Source organism: Halichondria panicea, chromosome 14, assembly GCF_963675165.1.
Source record: "Halichondria panicea chromosome 14, odHalPani1.1, whole genome shotgun sequence".
In the NCBI taxonomy this organism is placed as follows: domain Eukaryota; kingdom Metazoa; phylum Porifera; class Demospongiae; order Suberitida; family Halichondriidae; genus Halichondria; species Halichondria panicea.
In genome coordinates, this window is record NC_087390.1 from 3,140,767 (window position 1) to 3,163,400 (window position 22,634).

Below are 22,634 nucleotides of genomic sequence, written 5' to 3' on the forward strand. Positions count from 1 at the left end.
CTCAGTAGTGAGTGATATTTTCTGGAAGGGGATTGTTATTATAGAGTTATACATAATTATAGCAAATGCATTGACTGCAGCCTCCACCTCATGCAATAATTGCATATATAGCAGTACGTACCGGCACAGTTTATATGTGTGAGGTATCAACTATTACATTGTTTTATCAGTGAGATATGCTGCATAATTTTTATATGTATTACGTCAGTCTAGAATATTGCTTAAAGGTTTTTCATTTACCACAAGTATAATACCATGGTTTATTAGTGTACTATAATCAGCTACGTAGCAGCACAATTAATCGTCTTCACCGACAACGAATGACTTAATTATGAGTAGGAGCTTGCATTTGGAAGTGATGTATACAATTATATATACATACTGTAAAACAGCACAGGAATTTTGTAAAGAGGAGTACAGATATATTATAAAATGATGTATTTTGTAAACTATGGCATCGAGTGGTGTATATTACTTGCAAACGAATCGGTTTATTATTTATTGTTGGTGGGGCCGATTGAAAGTGGGACTAGAATTACTCGTGTTCTTGTTGCTTGAAAAGTCAAATTAGAGTTGAAACACTGCTAAAGTGTATATAGATCTAAGGGTACTTCTTCACTCACTATCAATAGAGTGTATAGTTCCCTCACAAACAAGCTAGAGAGAGTCTAGTCTGTTACACTTGTTTCAAAGGTATAAACTTTCGCGGAATGACCGGTAGAAAGGTTTTCACGGATTTAATTTCGTTGAATAGCAGTTTGCATGCATGTATGCGATAGTAATTAAATGTTCGCGGTAGATGCTTGATCATGAACATTTATACCCTCGAAATATACCCACTAAACGGTAGTATTTGTACCAGTACAACTGATGCCTTTGATCTTTGGTGCAACCATAGTACAAAGCTATACACACGCCTACTGTTAGCGTCATTGTACAAACTGAAACCACAAGTATAGCTGTATATACTGTAATATTATAAACTTTGAAACCATAATTTTGTACTGACATAAATACTGCGAAAACTGATCGTGTTTTTGAACAACGGGAGAGTACTTTGACAACTCAATATGCGATATATCATGACCACAGTCTCTTAAAGTTCATGATGAGAGCCAACAGAATTACATCTGTATCAAGATGCAAGTGCAAGTACAGAGTGAGGTGTTTCTATTCGAAGGGAGCATTCCTCGTTTTGGTATGGATTATGCTGTTTACCATAACATGTTCGTCTTTGGGACATGTACTTAGTACCTACAGAGCAACTCTACAAGATGATGACCCAATCATTCCAAAGTGGGTATTTGCTATCCCAGCCATATTTGGCTCGTTGGGAGCTGTTTTCTCGGGATGGTTGGCTGACGCAAAGCTGGGAAACTACAGAGTGATGAAATACAGCTTTGTGTTGCTATTCTTCACAAGTTTGTGCGGGAGTGCCTATACCCTAGTTCCTAGTATTGTACACTTCAATTTGTACATTGAAAGTGTTTTCTATTGCATAGGTGGGAGTCTCGTTATAGTAGCTGTAGTAGCAGGCTTGGTTACTTCACTACAGCTAGGCCTGGATCAGATGCCCGATGCTTCATCTTCTAGCATTACCAGTTTTATTGCCTGGTTTGTATTCAGTGTCTGCACTGGTAATTGGATTAGCACTTTTCCATTTTGGGCAATAAAATATTGTTCAAATACAGCAACTTATGTTACCCAGCTATACAGTTTAGTTCCACCTTTTTGTATGACTGGTGTCCTGGTTTCAGACTTCGTCTTTGCCCAAAAATTGTTGATAATTGAGCCAAAGTCACCTCAGCTCATCAAAACCATATACCAAGTTCTTAAATTTGCAGCCAAGCACAAGGCTCCCCTAAATCGCAGTGCTCTCACATACTGGGAGGAAGATGTGCCCTCAAGAATGGACCTAGGAAAGTCGAGGTACGGTGGACCCTTCACTACAGAGCAAGTTGAAGATGTAAAAACTATCTTACGTTTATTTCCTCTCTGCTTAACGCTATGGCTACTAGGGAGCTCACTTGCAATCTTCCATCCCCCAAGTTTTGTGAGAGTCGCTCCAACAGGCTGGACCACATGTACTTCCAGACTTCTGTCCTTGTTCACATACAACTCAATGTGGTGTGGTATAATTTGGACTTTCTTTTACGAGTTTGTGGTTTACCCAGTGATACAAAACAGTCTTCCCAGCATTATTAGGAGAATCGGAATCATTTCTCTCGTCATAACGACTCTCAGTATTGTGTTCCTAATTCTGGAACTAGTTTACTATTATCACAGCGATTTAGTGGCAGTCAGTTTCGTCATCGACATATTGCATTCAGTTTCTAGAGGTTTGCTCTCAATACTGCTTTGTAGTACCATACTGGAGTTGATTTGTGCTCAAGCTCCATACAACATGAGAGGATTTTTTGGTGGTTGTATGGTATTTGTGTTGTTATCATCTGGTATTATTGCCTACTACTTTCCATCAAATCTCAACTTAACATTATATGGGGTTAGAGCAGGCTTCAGTATATTCGGATTCATCCTGTACTGCCTCCTTGCTCGCTGGTACAAGAGAAGAGTTAGAGACGAGGACTACAATGCACAAACTGTTGTGGAGGAAGTATATGATCGATACTTGTCAACTCAGAATTAGCTACATCTTATACGTGTATATATATTGACTTGATACTCTCATGTAGTGAAAGAGAATATGAATGACCGTTCTACTGTACAAGCATGAATCGGTGTGTCCTGATTTTACTATTAAGTGTTTGTTGAAAAGTTTCCATGCACATTACGGTACTGTAAAATCACACCTTGAGAGTCTGCCAAGTCTAGCACTGAGAGTCCTGAGAGTATGCGTGTCTGTAAGTCTTGGTTGGCTTAAAAACTCGTTGTTTTGTGTTTTGGAATGCACTTTTTATTGTTAAACCTGTCAATAGCATAGGTCTTGATTATTTTACAGTTATGAATAATTATGGCAAACATTTCGAGTCAGTAAACTCCAGTGGAGCAAAAATACTATAGAGCTCTATACGAAATTAAATTTACAATAACACCATGAGAATACAGTGATACATGACTGTACGTAGTAACTTGCCTCTCTCTATATATATAGTGCAGCATTATGCTCTATATAGTATCTTATATATATATATATATAGTGGAACCTTTTATAACGGACTCTTTAAATAGCGGACCCTCCCAATAAAAGACACCTCCGAATATATAGCAGACAAAACCTCTTGCACCAACTTGTCCGTTATTTGGAGGTTCCACTGTAGTTATAATTAGTACATTTGCTTCTCAGGTTGGTTAAGACTGTTTCACAAATAAGGGCCATTAAAATGAGAGAGAGAGTGCATTATTGCATAATTGTCATTGTGAAATGGTTTCATTGTGTACCTTTTTTATATACGTGAAAAGGATCAGGATGATAACAACATTGCCATGGTTATTTCCATGTTGTTTATTTAATAACCAAAGAATGCTGCCAATACTAATCACTTTTATGTACAATCTTACTATCCGCAAAAGAAAGCTCTTACTATAGTGCATAGAAACTAGATGGATACTTATAGGACTGCATGCATGCTATCACGTATTTTGTTACAAATCATAAATGTCACGATATTTTACAAGAAATGGTAGTTGTTTATAGAACCTTCTTTATCTTTGCCTTCAGTCATCTTCTCACTCCTAAGGTGGATTACGAGGTGTTAGATATCGATCATAGACCTCCTCCACCACTCTGTGTGCATTGTAGTCCTCATCTCTAACTCTCCTTTTGTACCAGCGAGCCAGGACACAGTACAGAATGAATCCAAGCAGACTCATAGCGGCCTTGATTCCAATCACAATCAGTGCCATTTCATTTTTTTCTGAGGCAATTGCACCACTTATAAAAATACCAGCATATGTAGAGGTAACATAAGTTACACTCATAAAAACAGCAAATAATCTCCGCATGTTGTATGGGGCCTGAGCACAAACTAACTCCATAAGTGCACAGAGAAAAAAATTTGACAGCAAACCGCTCGACACAAACGATAAAATACTTATTGCTTCGTTTTTGTGAAGAACCTCAAATAATTGTATCAAAATGAGTACTATACTCAACATTAAAGAAAGGAAGGAAATACTACCGATTCTTTTTAGAATACTTGGAAGTCTATCTCTTAGAAGTGGGTAAATAAGGAACTCATTAATCAGGGTACTGATCATAGACCACCACTGATCACTGTACGTGAAATGGAAAAACATGTCAGATTCGCAGTTGGTGAAATTATTCAATTGAATTTTTATAGTTGTAGGATTAAAAGCAAGCGCAAAAGAGATTAACCATATTGGTAGACTCATAGCCAACAATCGTAAAATTGATTTAACGTCTTCAACTTGTTCTGTAGTGAATGGTCCACCGTATCTCAACTTTCCCAGGTCCATTCTTGAAGGTATATCTTCCTCCCAGTATGTGAGAGCACTGCGATTGAGGGGAGCCTTGTGCTTGGCTGCAAACTTGACAATCTGACAAATAGTTTTAAAAGATTTTGGTGGGTTAGGCTCGATAATCAACCAGCTTTTAGCGAAAAGAAAGTCAAGAATAAGAATAAAACTTGCAAATATAGGAGGACACAGACTATATAGCTGGGTAATACTTACTGAATCTACAACTAACCCGAAACAGTTGTCCTTCAAGACAAAATCCAAAAACTCCCCAATCCATCTACCAGCACTTATACTGAACACAATCCAAGCGATAAAACTAGTGATACTAGAAGATGATGCATCAGGCATCTGATCCAGGCCCAGCTGTAGTATACACATGAAACATGTGAGGGCCACCACACCCAAACACAATAACATACAGTATACGACTTCATTGATGAGCCTGTACTTTCCAAAACCAAAGCCGTATCCTAGTCTAGGACCGAGGACTAGGACGTATATGCTGGAAACCATTGTTACAAGAAACAGGAGGATAAATCCGATTCTTGATATTGTGTAGTCCTGAAGCTTGGAATGGGCTAACAATCCAAGACACGATGTTATCAGCAGAACTAACGAAATTGATATCGCACCTAGCCACACAGGATACATTACTTTAACTACATTGACTGTGAAAACGAAAGTCCTAGCTGCAACACTCGCAAGCAGCATCCAAGCTAGAACGAGGTAGGCTCCCTTTGAGTAAAACTTTCTGACTCTGTATTTACAACTCATTTCGACTTTTTGTCTAATACAGTATGCAGTGATTTAGTCTCTAGCTACGATGGAGCTTTTGCATCTATGCAATGCTACATAAATGGAGATGCTCTGCATACAGGGTAGTCCCGTACCATAGATTAGAATAACATATTATGTGCACGTAATTAATCTAAATAATTAAACGGCACTCATATACCATTAACATTAACATTAAAGCAACAATTCATAGATGACATTAATTATCTCAAGATAGACTATGATAATGCACTCAATAGCTAGGCACAAGCAATATACACAACACTGCATGGAGTTAGATCAAACTGCCATTTCAGTAATCCGTTATTATTATAGCTATCTTAATACTGAACTCACTGGGCTATAATTGTATTGACAACAAGTCCCACAAAAACATATACAATGTGAAAAGTTGCTACGATTGGCCGGGGGGAAACACCAAAAAGCGTGGAAACAAGAAATCCGACGAGAACAACGTCGTCATTCATGTATACATTTTCGAGAATGTTTTTGCTGGTAGTTTTTCCATTCTATTTTTCACATTGCTGGTATAGATAGCGCGATGTTCAATTCCCTATAATTACACATACAGTACATGAGACAATAATAATTTGTGGGATAATGATTTGACAGTGCATTTTGTGCAAGCTATATATCAAGTGAATTGAGTTGTGTGCTCATTTTCTAATACAGTAGTGTAGTACAGGCAAACACACTAGATGGAAGTATAGTCTGTAGATTTCCTAATTGTATACATTTCCTAGTTTTAATGTCAATTTTGATGTATTTTAGAGACAACTCGGCCTGCTGTAACGGATTGCTTTCGCCAGATTTCCAGGGTTTTTGGTGCTTCCTCCAGCCAATCCTATAGCAACTCTTTTAATGTTTTTGTGGGGCTTGTTCCCATGCTTTTTTTGGTCAGATCGTCGAATGGAGATGGTATAGTGGGTGTCTTCGTGTATTGCAATGTCTCCGTAAGTTTATAATTTTATAGTGTTGTCTTGTTTTCTCGAAGGAATTAAGAGAGAATATGTGCATGGCTACAGTTTTGTTAGACTCGCAAGCCACTCTTTTTTTCCCGAAAAGGTGGCTTGCGAGTCTACAGTTTTGTCTGTTTATATAATGTAGTATATGCATGTAATTATAGATGCAACAGATGAGAATCTAGGAAGAATAACTTGGAAGACAGAATAGCTGAGGTAGTTCTGTTTGTAGTCACAATTTGTTTTTCGAGTACTGGCCGCTGTCTTTTTGAGCGGATGATTAATTCGAGGCAAACCGATAAGCGATCGCAAATCTGAGGAAGTGCCGATGGCCAAGACTCAATCTTGGAAACCTATTGCAGAATATCATGAGGATGCTTGTACAACCAGGGAAAGCTTATCAAAAAAAAACTTACTTATAGGCCTATCACTGTAAGGATGGTCATGAAATTAAAAGACATTGCGTGTTGTGTAAATGATAACACAGTTATCAGTATTGAAATAGGAGTTCAATGTTTGGCAAACATTCTCAGTCCAAAACAATATAGCTCAGTCGAGTCATTTTTATCATACGAAATTGAAACAAGAGTAGTTTTTGTTGACAATTAACACCATGAGAATGCCAGTTACACATGTAGTGAGTGTGTCAAATAAAGGTTTTCCACAAGCATGCAACATCACACAATTTGACAGTTTGATATTGTAAACTCCAGTCAACGAAAACTATAGCCTAAAGATGTCGGAGGAATGCAGCTCAGCACGACCATCAAAATGTAAGTGCAAGTACAGAGTGAGATGCTTCTATTCAAAGGGAACTTTTCTTGTCCTACTGTGGACAATACTGAAGGGGTTAGCACTCTCCTCAGCAATTTCATCTTCACAATTATCTGATTCTGGATATCCAAGCTGGCTCGTAGTATTTCCTGTTGTGTTTGGGTTGTTTGGAGCTGTTTTATCCGGTTGGCTAGCTGATGCTAAATTTGGGAACTATAAGGTGATGAAATGTGGTTTTATTTTTCAGTTCTTCGCATTAGTAGGCTTCAGTACTTGTACCCTAGTTCCTATCTCTGTTCAAAACAAGTATGTCTTTGCAGTGCTGTACTGCATACTCAGTAGTTTGTTCCTAGTAGGAGTAGTGGCCAGCATCATTACTTCACTACAGTTAGGTCTGGATCAGATGCCTGATGCTTCCTCTTCTAATATCACCAGTTTTATTGCCTGGTTTGTATTTTCCTTAAGTTTTGGTAGCTGGTTAAATGATGCTTTATCTTCTACATGCTTATTACACGACAATATCCAGATACATACTTTGATACCGGCTGCATCCATTGGCTCTGCACTTCTAATTGATTTCATCTTTGCTAAGAAATGGCTAATATTTGAGCCGAAGACACCTCAATCTCTCAAAACCATCTATAAAGTTCTCAAGTTTGCTGCCAAGCACAAGGCTCCCCTAAATCGCAGTGCTCTCACATACTGGGAAGAAGACATACCTTCAAGAATGGACCTGGGAAAGTCGAAGTATGGTGGACCATTCACTACAGAGCAAGTTGAAGATGTGAAGACTATTTTAAGGGTGTTAGTCACCAGCTTCTCCATATGGGTCATCAGTTTTTCTCTTGCTATGCATCCTCACATTTCACTAACTATCAACCCTTTGAAATGGACATATTGTAATTCATATGTAGTGGGTCTCTTTACGTACAACTCATGGTGGTGTGTTGCAGTTGATACTCACATACATGAGTTTGTTTTGTACCCCATGTTAAGAGATAAAGTTCCCAGCATTATAAAAAGAATCGGTTTTGTCTCTCTAACGAATACGATTTTCAGTATCGTTTTCCTGATTTTAGAGCTTGTTCATAATTTTTCAATCATCGATGATAACACAAACGACTCTGTTGTAACTCTTTTATACTCATTTTCAAGAGGTTGGCTGCTACGGCTTCTTCTTTGTGCAATGTTGGAGTTTGTTTGTGCCCAAGCTCCCTACAACATGAGAGGATTATTTGCTGGTTATATAGTTTTCATTTCTATGCTATCAACCTTTATGGGTGAGTACTTCAGCCAGTTCCCTTCTACTATTAGACTGCACTTATTTGGAGTGAGGCTAGGTGTAAGTCTGTTTGGATTCATCTTGTACTGTGTCCTGGCTCGCTGGTATAAGAGAAGAGTTAGAGACGAGGACTACTGTACACAAACGGTCGTGGAGGAAGTCTACGATCGCTACATGTCTGCTCAGCATTAGTTTCACTATAATTATAATTATTATATACGGCAGATTAACTTTCTAGTGTGTGTGGATTGCAATTTACTACAATGATCTGCCACGGCCTATAAGTACTATAAAGTAGTGCATGCATGCATGGGAGAACTATAACACAATTATGTGGAAAGGACAGTATATAACATTTGTACTAGATAACTACAACTGCATGTATATATATTTTATGCATAGCTTAGAAAAGTATGATTTATTGTTAATAGTGAACTGTCACTATAATTATTCTGGTTATTATAGTTTATGACCTTAGTAAAAAACTTCTTTTGTGTTTTGGTTTTGTATAAATAGCATGTGTGTCTCTTTGTGAATATTGTTTGTTTATTGTTACCTGAACTGGCCTCTGTGACGACGCATTTGATCCTGCCAACAAATAGTAACTCCCCCTAATAATTATTATAGGGCATTATAAAAATGGAGGTTTCAGTATTTATGGCATTATGATAATGTTGTTTCTGCATGTGTATATAATTATATGACACAGTATACATTGGTGTGTAATCCTGTTACTTGTTTCATTGTATAGTAAAACCACACTCTGTAGTTGTACAGACAACGTTACTGAAACTGATAGCGTTTGTAATAATTATAGAGATAGAGAGAGTGTGACTACAATAAGAAAACGTTTGCTATTAGATCTAGTATTAATTGTTATACTAGTATACAAATCTTATGATGGGAGCCAAATCAATAACAAGCAAGTGCAGAGGGAGGTGCTTCTATTCCAAGGGAGCCGCTCTTATTTTGGTCTGGATTATGCTGGTGACCATAGTATACATCTCTGGAATAAATACAGTTAAAGCGTACGTAGAGCTAAAAAATGACTTTATCTTACCAAAGTGGCTACCTGCTATCCCACTTGTGTTTGGTTTGTTGGGAGCTGTTTTCTCGGGATGGCTAGCAGACGCTAAGCTGGGGAACTACAACGTGATGAAATCAAGTTTTGTACTATTGTTGTTCATAAGCTCGTGTTTTAGTGCATTCACCCTAGTCCCTGGTATCATGAATTACAAATATGTTGTGAGTGTCTTGTATTGTATAGGTGAGAGTATTTTTTTAGTAGCTGTAGTAGCATGCTTGGTTACTTCATTACAGCTTGGTTTGGATCAGATGCCTGATGCTTCATCTTCTAGTATCACAAGTTTTATTGCCTGGTTTGTATTCAGTATCTACACTGGTGTTTGGATCAGCTCTTTTCCAAATTTGTTGATAAAATTCTGTTCAAATACAGCTATTTGGTTTATCCAGCTATACAGCATAGTTCCACCTCTTTGTATGACTATTGTCCTAGTTTCAGACTTAATATTTGTAAAAAAGTGGTTACTAATTGAACCAAAATCTCCTCAGTCTCTCAAAACCATCTACCGAGTTCTCAAATTTGCAGCCAAACACAAAGCTCCCATCAATCGCAGTGCTCTCACATACTGGGAGGAAAATATACCTTCAAGAATGGACTTGGGAAAGTCGAGGTATGGTGGACCATTCACTACAGAGCAAGTTGAAGATGTAAAAACTATCTTACATTTATTTCCTCTCTGCTTAACGCTATGGCTACTAGGGGGCTCACTTGCAATCTTCCATCCCCCAAGTTTTGTGACAGTCGCTCCAACAGGCTGGACCTCGTGTACTTCCAGACTTCTGTCCTTATTCACATACAACTCTTGGTGGTGTGGTATGGTTTGGACAGTCTTATATGAGTTTGTGATTTACCCAGTGATACAAAACAGTCTTCCCAGCATTATTAGGAGAATCGGAATCATTTCTCTCCTCATAACAACTCTCAGTATTGTGTTTCTAATTCTGGAACTAGTCCTCTACTATCACAGTGATTTAGTGGCAGTCGATTCTGTCATTGATATTATACATTCAGTTTCTAAAGGTTTGCTCAAAATACTGCTTTTTAGTACCATGCTGGAGTTGGTTTGTGCTCAAGCTCCATACAACATGAGAGGATTGTTTTGTGGGTGTATGGTGTTGGTGTTGGTTTTATCCTTTATTGTTGGCTATTATTTCCCATCAAATATAAAAATGACAATATATGGGGTTAGAGCGGGCATCAGTCTCCTTGGATTCATCCTGTACTGCCTCCTGGCACGCTGGTACAAGAGGAGAGTTAGAGACGAGGACTACAATGCACAAACTGTTGTGGAGGAAGTATATGATCGATACTTGTCAGCTCAGCATTCTGGACATGCCGAATAAGATTGTGTAGTATATACGTATTGTAGTACGTATGTGTGTATACATGTACATTTTGAAGTTGGTTTGTGTATGTGTGTGCACTTAGTTTAATGTGTGATTGTTGTTTTGTATTGTTAGCTAGTGCTTAATAGTAAGAGATTACTTGTCCAGTAACGAATAATAGTCAACACCATGCAGATACACGAGTATAAGAGTGCTAAATATAGACTCTAGCTAAATATACACAACACCATAATAATTATGTAATGTTCAATACAGTTACATCACAAATTTTAGTTATGGTTTACGAATGCATGTTAAGTGAAGCAGAGCCGATAAGGTCATACCTTCTTTTTGTTTGGTGCATGTTAGATTACATTGTCTATAAATCGCTGTTAATGTTATACAGTAGACTCTCGCTATATTCCGGCTCTGAAGTACGGCCACCTCGATATACCGGCCATTTGGTTTGGCACGGATTGCTAGCTAGATGTTTACTGCACAAAACTCGCCCTGAGCCACTCGATATTCCGTATACTGGCCATTACTGGCTGCCCCAAACTAGGTTTTCAATGTACGTTTATTACAGCCAGATATGACGTTTTGGGTGTGATTTGGCTGAATTATCCTCGAGACAGAACCGCAAAATTAGTCATTAGATTCGAGGTAAGGTCATTTTTTTAGCCGCGGCTGTTTTCTGAAATGTGGCCACCTCGCTATTTCCAAGGGCCGGATTAACGAGAGTCTACTGTATATCCTTGAACTCATCAATCTTGCAAGTTGACTCCGCGCTTAGCTATAGACGTCTATAATTATAGTCAATGCTAAGACAGAACTCGGCTAATTATGAGGTGTTCTATAACATGTTTGAAGAAAAAGTTACCGTATAACGGGAAAATTTGGAAATTTAGCTATTAGACGCCGATTTAAAACTGCCAATATTATTATAGCTCTTATGAGTCAGTGTTCTCGCACATATAATAGTTCGATTAATAAATAATAACGTAAACAAACTCTCTAAAGCCATTCTCGTAATTCATTATTATTGTATATAAGGAGCATAATTATATAAACACACTATAGAGTACCTATATAATGCATTACCGGCACATCTATACTCGGAAAAGATATCATTATATACCTGTGCCTCATGCTATTCCATCCATTGAATGAACTGAAGTTGGTAAATATAACCAGTAAAGTCGCTGGATCATTGAACAATCGTACTTTAAAATACATAAATAATAATTATTGTTAGTCTTTATGCACATTGTACACAAAGCACAGTTAAGCTATAGTCATGAAAGGTCAAAGTAAGTTTGGTTCCATTGTTCAACGGTCCTACACTCCAGCTGAAAACACAGTCCACCGCTATCGTTGCCAGTCTCTATAACAGTATAGAGAGCTTGATAATTAGTCAGGAAGAGTAGTACAATACCAATCAGCAGGATACACCATGCTATGACTTCTTCTACAGCTGCCTTGGTAGTGTACTGCGATCGAATGCTTATGTTGTTATCTTGACCACGTTTTTTGTATCGAGCATATCGTAGCTTGAGGTAAATTGCCGCAGGGTAGATGTAGAGGATAAGCACTCCTCCTATAGAGCTGACAAAGTTCCATACGATTCCAACCTGCATTCACAGTATAAAGGAATGTAAGCATGCATGTTTTGTATATACAGTGGACTCTCGCTAATCCGGCTCTCTGAAGTACAGTTACCTCGATATACTGATCGTTTCCTTCGACACGGATGCTAGCTAGATTTTTATTGCACAAAACTCACCCTGAAATGCGGCCACTCCGAAATGGTTTTTACTGTTATTTAATTTTTTACGGCCGGATATGATGTTTTGGGTGTGGTTGGATGAAAATTGGATTACACTAAACAGAGAGCATAATGATCCAAATATCTTCGAGACATATCCGCAAACTTATTCATTAGATTCGAGCCATGACCGCTATTTTAGACGCGGCTATTTTATGAAATGCAGCTATTCCGGCCAAACTGCACTGTCCCAAGGGTGACTGGATTAACAAGAATCTATACTGTAATTATTACCATGGAGGAGCATTCATACACTCCTGATATTACACACAGGCCGTGATAAAAATGATATTTGCTTATAGATTTTCATTCATAACGCTACCTCTTTAGAAATACATTCAATGAACAAATGCAGCTAGTGATGTTTGATTTTAATTACATGCATAGTGTGGTATAGCTCCTCAAATGTAATGTCTGTTGGTCTAAATAACTACTGTAAGACAAACTTACGTTCAAGATGAAGCTGGCTGGTATGAACGAGAGTGCAAAAAACATGTAGGTCTCACAGAACCAGATTACTGTCGGAACCTGTGATTGTGCATGATCGAGTATAATAATTATTATTATGCCAAATTGCACCATTAACAATTAAGATGAATTTTTCTAGCCACTATACACTTGACTTACACTAATTAGGCCATTTCTTCTCATTTCAGGCCAAAAGAGAGTTAATAGTTGATGGTGTCAGGCCTTTATAGATAATAAGCACAAACCTTATGATTGCCATGTTTAGATTCACCAGCTGACTCTTGAATCTTCCTTGCCAGTGCTCCCACTGCATTCTGAAAGAGACTGTAATTCGTCCTTATCACTTACACTGTCAGGTTTGGGCGATTGCATATCAGTTTCGACGGTATTAACATTTTCAGATTCTCCATTTGCTCTCAAATTAGTATTTTGACCATTCTTCGTCGACTTCTTTTTCTTGCAGAATTTACTTGAAATAAGGTCGTGTACCAGTAGGAACACACTGAGAGAGTGTGTGGTGCATGTGCACGGATAGGCATATAAGTACACAGGGAGAAGGGGTGCATGGATGGTTCACTTATAGGGTCTACCATGGCATGCGGTACTTAGCCACAGCAAATAACTGTAGTATTGCATGCATTCTCGAACTGTATTTAATTAGGATGGATTGAATTCTAACTGTTCTCAAACATGAGCTACGTGCAGAGCAATCTAAATTCATATGCTGTATGAATCCAGGCCAAGAATATCACCTGTTTGTAGCGTCTCTGCCCGGGTGCAGTCCCACAGGGTAATTGGTGATTAGCATGAAAAGCAGGGCCACACGAGCAGCTATCAACAGGTAGTTACGCCTCGAGTAGTTTAATATTACATTTTCCTTCAAGTCTTCAAAAAACTGCATGCGTGTGGGGTGAATGAAGTAATACGTCCAATGACACAATACGATACTACAAATAAATATATTGGTCCTCAGGTACAAAATTGTCACTAACGCTTACCCTAAAATATCCTGCAAAAACCGCAATATTGAAGATTGTATACGCAATCACAGCGTAGCCAATGTTGATGGCATACAGCCTCAGTTTTGTAGGTCGACCTCTTAACTCCTTCTGAAGTCGTACAATGTTGAACTTGTATCAACACATTTACAAATGGACAACAGTTTGAAACAAAATGGATATAAATTATTAGTAGAAGCAGCATTGGAATAAACATGATGAGCATGCACAGAACTGCAAAAATAGCATACTTCAGATGATCCCCTGAAAATGGCGTCAAGTTACCTTGAAGAAATACAACAGTTTGATAGAAGATATTACCCTGGCCGTATACATGGGTGATATTAAGGATTTGACTACAAACTTTGAAGCATCGGGAAAACACAATCACGAGCACTGCTGATAAACCGTGTATAATGGACGACTTAATAGTAGAGTAACGAAAACAACTGCATTTCTGCAGAATATTACAGTAGTTTATCAGGCCAACAGTTATGATTACCAAAAGAAGTACATAAACAACAGTTGTAAACTTGAACATAAGCATATCCATTGTTGTGGCTCCTCTCCATAGGCAAAATGAAAGGTTATCATGAAGGAAGAAATCTAAATTGAACACATTGTAGATCATTCTGGTTATTGTGTATATATGATACACTGGATTTGGAAATATGATGAATGAATTTCCAGTGACAGGTATAGAATCAATCACTTGTGAAAAGAAAATAAATCCATTGACTGCGCCAGATGTGAAACTAATGTTTAGTACAGTTGTCAAGACAAATAAAACAGTTAGTGGGAAAAGCTCAGATATAATGTAAAGAAGCCATCCGTAATCACACGATTCATTTTTTTGACAGTTGTGATTCATCCCATGATAATGAACGGAATAATTCTCTCGACATTCACCACAGAGCCTTCCAGTTTGATAAATGCCACAGACCTCCTTGTCAAGCATCTCTTTAGTTTTAGGTAAGACTGAGTTTTGATCAAAGTGATTACAATAGCCACCAGGACAGTATCCGTATTCAAAATTACGTGTGTTGTTATTGAACCCAAACCAGTATCCTTTTTGCAAATGTGCTTGAAATAGTTTATAATCACACTGGTGTATGGGTCGAAATGCCGTTTCCAAAGTTGAAGCACTGCAAACGCAGCTTTCAGTAGATTCATCCAAAAAATACCCTGGTGGGCATTCCAAGAGAGATATATTGATGTTAAGCCTCAATTCGCGATATCCTAATTTTTGTAGTCTTAGCACACTATCACTTCCAGGTTGCCCATTTAGTTGTACCTTTCTATTGGATATATACGTGTACGGTTGACCGAGTTTGACACTTGATGTATTTTGACTTAGTATTGCGTAGTATACTGCATCTATTGTTTGGTAGTAATCATTTATTACTGATATTGGCAAATTAGTTTTACGTCCAGGGTATACTTTAAAGTACTGGTTGTCACCAAGAAACATTGTTTTGTTTATTTGAAATTGTCCTCCTGAAGTTGATAGATGACATTTGATATCGGCACCATGGAAAATGAATGTACCGACACAGGTGAATGTATGTGCATAGTGATGAGTTGTACGTTCGAATCCCTCAGTTGGATGATTGCATGCAGTAATACACGTTTGTAATGAAGGAGAGAAGATGTCATGGCCAGCAGCGTAACATTCAGTTTGATTGCCCTCGGCAATCTCAGCGTAATTGTCTTTAAATTCAAATGTTACATTCGAATTTTTTGAGTCAACAGATCCATGATATTGAATAAAACAACTTCTCGATGATACAAAGTTGTGTTTGTCAATGTTGTACTCATAGATAGCTCCACCCCTTCTCAAAGCAGTGTTTTTATTGAAAGTAAATGAGTTTTTTTCCATCACAAACAAAGCTGATAATCCAACAAATGCAATTGCACCACCTTCAAATCCGTCATTTCCGACAAACTTGCATATGGTCTCAGGTCTTGTTGTAATGATACTGGATGAAAGGTAGAGTGCAGAGCCTGAGTTACCTTCAAATATTATCAAACCACTAAATATTGCATTGAAATCTGTAAGCATCATTGAACCCCTTCCATTTTCATAACCTGTATAGTTCTGAGAATCCAAACTCACTGTATTTGATCTGAATTCACAGTTATGAAACACTGGTACTGGTAAGAATCCTTTAGATAAAATCTCCCATACATGTGGAGCAATATCAATTGCTGATCCGTATTTAGCTTCATTTTGTGTCCAATTACAATGATAAAACTCCAAGACATTGAGCAAATCAGATTTTTCTCTTCGAATTGAGTAGACTCGAATCCCTCCCCCATAAACTGCCCAGTTTCTTTCAAATGTACAGTGATCAAAATGCACTGTATTGTTGGATATTAAAGCAGTATTGTAGCCTATGTCCACACCACCACCTCCAAAATGTTTACACGTATTATCTTGAATCGTAAGATTTAATAGCTTAATGATGTTGTGACTGCTAGAGTCTTGTATGACTATGTAGAGACCACCTCCCCAATTTGCTTCGTTAGCTCTGAATGTACAGTCACGAATTGTAAATGTATTGAAGTTAGATTTCCCACTTAGCTGTATTGACAGTCCACCACCTCTGCCCAGCCCTTGGTGATTTAGTCGTGAGTTATTCTTGTATTGCATGTATTTTGAGCCCCAGAACTGAGCTTTGTTGTTGGCAAATGTGCAGTTGGCCAGCAAATAACGATTCCCCCTTGCTCTCATATATTCAGGCTTGCTGTTAAAATCTGTGCAGTAAACACCAGTTGCGCAGACAGTGAATTCAATGTAAAGTCCACCGCCTCAGAAAATATCGTCAATTTTTGTGTTCTGCTGTGAATTGTGCTCGAAAACAGAATTTAATATCTCAACAACTCCACTGACATCATACATAACAAGACCAACTCCAGAATTGTTGAAGACATAAAGTCCATTAACGAAAAGGTCAGTACAGTTAATAATGTACAATGCGCTGCTCAGTTGAATCGTGCTATTCATATACTTGTCCTCGGTTGTACTGTCATGTACCAAGCCACAACCAACTATTTTCAGACTTCTGATAGTCAAGCTGGTAACGTGTACAAACTTTAGGCCGCCTTCGATCCCATTGCATCTTAATTTAGTGTTATTCTTGCCAACAAATGTGATATTGGTGAGATTGCTCAAAATAATTGGCTTGGAAATATCAATATCTACTGAGCAGAAACGAATTATTGTGTCATTTCCAATCTTCTCCGTATCAAAAGTAATATCACACTCTTTTTGATGACCGTTCGTCTCTATAGAACAAATACAGTTTGAATCTTGTCCAAATGCGATGTGGTGTAGGATGATGATAGCTGTTGCTAAAAGCAGCATGAAGTGTCTCTGGTTACTCATCTTCACAGACAAACTTAGTCTGTCTAGAACTGCTCAGCTATATGATATTGAAACCCAATAATTATTATTGTTATAGATATAGGAGTAGATCGAAGTTTTGGGGTAAATTAATTGTTAGTAATCAAGTTAAAATCATTATACTATCATAAAGAGAGCCAAAGCAAACTGATATTATAGTAGTTGTATTCGAATAAGGGCTGTATACAGCAAAAAATAACGAAATGTCACAACCATTGTTGTTAACTTGAGCTTCACTCTATATATATATAACAAGAGAACTTATTTCTTAATGCCTTTTAAAGTTTTCTTTGTCAGCCTGTTGTTTGGGTGTGTATATTGTTGAAATCAAAAATAAAATTTGTTTCCTACTTCTGGCTGCAGAGAACAAACAACTTAGATCTAGCAAGGGTAACATAATAATTATTATAACACCAGGTATAGTGCTATATGCATGTAATAATGCTGTCGAAGCCTTCCTGTCCTGAGCTGGTGTGGAATACCCCGTTGACAATAATTATAATAATAGCTCTTGCATGGTTGATTTTGATCTGTGTACTTATCGATCTAGCAATGACACTATATGCCCACACTGTTGATTATGCTCTTGCATGGTTGTTTTGATCTGTGTACTTATCGATCTAGCAATGACACTATATGCCCACACTGTTGATTATGCTCTTGCATGGTTGTTTTGCTCTGTGTACTTATCGATCTAGCAATGACACTATATGCCCACACTGTTGATTTTATGCTCTTGCATGGTTGTTTCGATCTGTGTACTTATCGATCTAGCAATGACACTATATGCCCACACTGTTTATTATGCTGTATGTGTATGTATCTATACAAACATTATTGTTTGTTGTTTTATACTGAAGCCACAATGTAGTTGTAAATTGAAACTGATTGCGTTTTGGACTAACATGGAAGACTTCTAGTTTGTCTACATTATGTTCATAATAATCCAATCATAAGTTATACAGTACCTTAATTTGCATCTTGAAGTTTTCTACAATCTAATCTCACGATGAAAGCCACATTTGTATCAAGATGCAAGTGCAAGTACAGAGTGGGGTGGTTCTATTCAAAGGGAGCATTTCTTGTTTTGGTATGGATTATGCTGTTGACCATAACATGTTTCTCTGTGGGACATGTACTCAATATTACGTACACCGCAATTCTACAAAATGATGGCTTGAACATTCCTAAGTGGGTAAATGCTATCCCAGCCATATTTGGTATGTTCGGAGCTGTTTTCTCGGGATGGCTAGCCGACGCTAAGCTTGGGAACTACAGAGTTCTGAAATGCAGTTTTGTGCTTTTGTTTTTCACAAGTTTGTGTTGTAGTGCCTGCACCATAGTCCCTGGTAATATGCCGTACATATACGTTAAAAGTTTCTTATTTTGTATCGGTGTAGGTACGTACGTTTGTAGTATCTACAGTGGCATGCTTGGTTACTTTACTACAACTCGGTTTGGACCAGATGCCTGATGCTTCATCTTCTAGTATCACCAGCTTTATTTCCTGGTTTATATTCAGTATATTTGCTGGTATTTGGATCAGTACTTTATCAATACACTTTTATTCAAACAAAACATTGTCAATTTTGATTTTCCAGCTATACAGTTTAGTTCCACCTTTTTGTATGACTGGTGTCTTAGTTTCAGACTTCATTTTTGCCAAAAAATGGTTGATAATTGAGCCAAAGTCACCTCAGTCCCTCAAAACCATCTACCAAGTTCTCAAGTTTGCAGCCAAGCACAAGGCTCCCCTAAATCGCAGTGCTCTCACATACTGGGAGGAAGATGTACCTTCAAGAATGAACTTGGAAAATGGGAAAGTCTAAGTATGGTGGACCATTCACTACAGAGCAAGTTGAAGATGTAAAGACCATCTTACGTTTGTTGCCCCTCTGCTTAACACTATGGTTACTAGGGTGCTCACTTGCATTCTTTCATCCATCAACTTCTGTTACGGTTTATCTTCCTAATTGGACCCTATATTCATCCATGTTTCTGGCCTTATTCACTTACAACTCTTGGTGGTGTGGTGTGGTTTGGACTGTCTTATATGAGTTTGTAATCTACCCAGTAATACAAAATAGACTTCTCAGCATCCTTAGAAGACTTGGAATAATCTCTTTCTTCATAACGGCTCTCAGTATTGTGTTCCTAATTCTGGAAGTAGTACACTACTATCACAGTGATTTAATGGCAGTCTGTTTCATCATTGACATATTGCATTCAGTTTCTAAAGGTTTGTTCACAATGCTGCTTTTTAGTACCATGCTGGAGTTTGTTTGTGCTCAAGCTCCATACAACATGAGAGGATTGTTTGGTGGGTGTACGATTCTTGTGTTGTTTTCATCATTTATTATCAGTTATAATCTTCCGCTGAATCTCACACTTACAATTTATGGGATTAGAGTAGGCATCAGTCTGCTTGGATTCATCCTGTACTGCCTCCTGGCTCGCTGGTACAAGAGGAGAGTTAGAGACGAGGACTATAATACACAAACGGTTGTGGAGAAAATCTATGATCGTTACTTGTCAGCTCAGTAGTGAGTGATATTTTCTGGAAGGGGATTGTTATTATAGAGTTATACATAATTATAGCAAATGCATTGACTGCAGCCTCCACCTCATGCAATAGTTATACTAAGCACATCAATGTTATACTTGCATATAATTATAGCAGTACGTACCGGCACAGTTTATATGTGTGAGGTATCAACCATTACATTGTTTTATCAGTGAGATATGCTGCATAATTTTTATTATTGGTATTACGTCAGTCTAGAATATTGCTTAAAGGTTTAGATATGCTGTATAATTTTTATTATTGTATTGTATTACGTCAGTCTAGAATATTGCTTAAAAGTTTTTCATTTACTACAAGTATAATACCATGATTTATTAGTGTACTATAATCAGCTACGTAGCAGCACAATAAATGTCTTCACCGACACAATGAATGACTTAATTATGAGTAGGAGCTTGCATGAGGAAGTGATGTATACAATTATACATACTGTAAAACAGCACAGGAATTTTGTAAAGAGGAGTACAGATCTATTATAATAATAAAATGATGTATTTGTAAATTATGGCATCCAGTGGTGTATTACTTGCAAGCAAATCAGTTTATTATTTACTGTTGGTGGGGCCGATTGAAGTGGGACTAGAATTACTCGTGCTCTTGTTGCTTGAAAAGTCAAATCAGAGTTGAAACACTTAAAGTGTATATAGATCTAAGGGTACTTCACTGACTATCAATGGAGGGTATAGTTCCCTCACAAACAAGCTAGAGAGAGTCTAATCTGTTACACTTGCAAGTACATACTGTATAGCGGGTATATTTCGAAGGTATAAACTTTCACGGAATGACCGGTAGAAAGGTTTTCGCGGATTGAATAACTGTTTGCATGCATGTATGCGATAGTGTTCGCGGTAGATTCTTGATCAGCGAAAACCACGAACATTTATACCCTCGAAATATACCCGCTATACGGTAGTATTTCTACCAGTATAAAACTACAACTGATGCCTTTGATCTTTAATTGGTGCAACCATAGTACAAAGCTATACACACGCCTACTGTTTAGCGTCATTGTACACACTGAAACCTGTATTTGCTGTAATATTATAAACTTTGAAACCATAATTTTTTACTGACATAAATACTGTGGAAACTGATTGTGTTTTTGAACAAGGGGAGAGTACTTTAACAACTCAATATGCGATATATCACCACAGTCTCATGATGAGAGCCGAAAGAACTACATCTGTATCAAGATGCAAGTGCAAGTACAGAGTGAGGTGTTTCTATTCAAAGGGAGCATTCCTCATTTTGGTATGGATTATGCTGTTTACCATAACATGTTCGCCTGTGGGACATGTACTTAGTAGTACCTACACAGCCACTCTACAAGATGATGACCCAATCATTCCAAAGTGGGTAAATGCTATCCCAGCCATATTTGGCTCGTTGGGAGCTGTTTTCTCGGGATGGTTGGCTGACGCAAAGCTGGGAAACTACAGAGTGATGAAATACAGCTTTGTGTTGCTATTCTTCACAAGTTTGTGCGAGAGTGCCTATACCCTAGTTCCTAGTATTGTACACTTCAATTTGTACATTGAAAGTGTTTTCTATTGCATAGGTGGGAGTCTCGTTATGGTAGCTGAAGTAGCAGGCTTGGTTACTTCACTACAGCTAGGCCTGGATCAGATGCCCGATGCTTCATCTTCTAGCATTACCAGTTTTATTGCCTGGTTTGTATTCAGTGTCTGCATTGGTAATTGGATTAGCACTTTTCCATTTTGGGCAATAAAATATTGTTCAAATACAGCAACTTATGTTACCCAGCTATACAGTTTAGTTCCACCTTTTTGTATGACTGGTGTCCTGGTTTCAGACTTCGTCTTTGCCCAAAAATTGTTGATAATTGAGCCAAAGTCACCTCAGCTCGTCAAAACCATATACCAAGTTCTTAAATTTGCAGCCAAGCACAAGGCTCCCCTAAATCGCAGTGCTTTCACATACTGGGAGGAAGATGTGCCCTCAAGAATGGACCTGGGAAAGTCGAGGTACGGTGGACCATTCACTACAGAGCAAGTTGAAGATGTAAAAACTATCTTACGTTTATTTCCTCTCTGCTTAACGCTATGGCTACTAGGGGGCTCACTTGCAATCTTCCATCCCCCAAGTTTTGTGAGAGTTTCTACAACAGGCTGGACCACATGTACTTCCAGATTTCTGTCCTTGTTCACATACAACTCAATGTGGTGTGGTATAATTTGGACTTTCTTTTACGAGTTTGTGGTTTACCCAGTGATACAAAACAGTCTTCCCAGCATTATTAGGAGAATCGGAATCATTTCTCTCGTCATAACGACTCTCAGTATTATGTTCTTAATTCTGGAACTAGTTTACTATTATCACAGCGATTTAGTGGCAGTCAGTTTCGTCATCGACATATTGCATTCAGTTTCTAGAGGTTTGCTCACAATGCTGCTTTGTAGTACCATGCTGGAGTTGATTTGTGCTCAAGCTCCATACAACATGAGAGGATTTTTTGGTGGTTGTATGGTATTTGTGGTGTTCTCATCTTCTATTATTGCCTACTACTTTCCATCAAACCTCAACTTAACATTATATGGGGTTAGAGCAGGCCTCAGTATATTCGGATTCATCCTGTACTGCCTCCTTGCTCGCTGGTACAAGAGAAGAGTTAGAGATGAAGACTACAATGCACAAACGGTTGTGGAAGAGGTCTACGATCGATACTTGTCA

The 22,634-nt window shown here is 38.0% G+C and overlaps 2 long non-coding RNA genes across 2 annotated transcripts; both read right to left on the reverse strand.

Moving 5' to 3' along the window:
• Positions 1-2,732: 2,732 nt before the first annotated feature.
• On the reverse strand, positions 2,733-8,463 carry LOC135347667 (uncharacterized). The gene is made up of 3 exons (XR_010398511.1): positions 8,244-8,463; positions 4,670-8,186; positions 2,733-4,518 (listed from the first exon to the last, which is right to left on the reverse strand). It is a non-coding gene; the product is annotated as an uncharacterized LOC135347667 (long non-coding RNA).
• A 3,767-nt stretch (positions 8,464-12,230) lies between these two features.
• On the reverse strand, positions 12,231-20,890 carry LOC135347660 (uncharacterized). Its single transcript, XR_010398505.1, has 5 exons — positions 13,954-20,890; positions 13,708-13,850; positions 13,201-13,457; positions 12,938-13,015; positions 12,231-12,293 (listed from the first exon to the last, which is right to left on the reverse strand). It is a non-coding gene; the product is annotated as an uncharacterized LOC135347660 (long non-coding RNA).
• Positions 20,891-22,634: the final 1,744 nt, after the last annotated feature.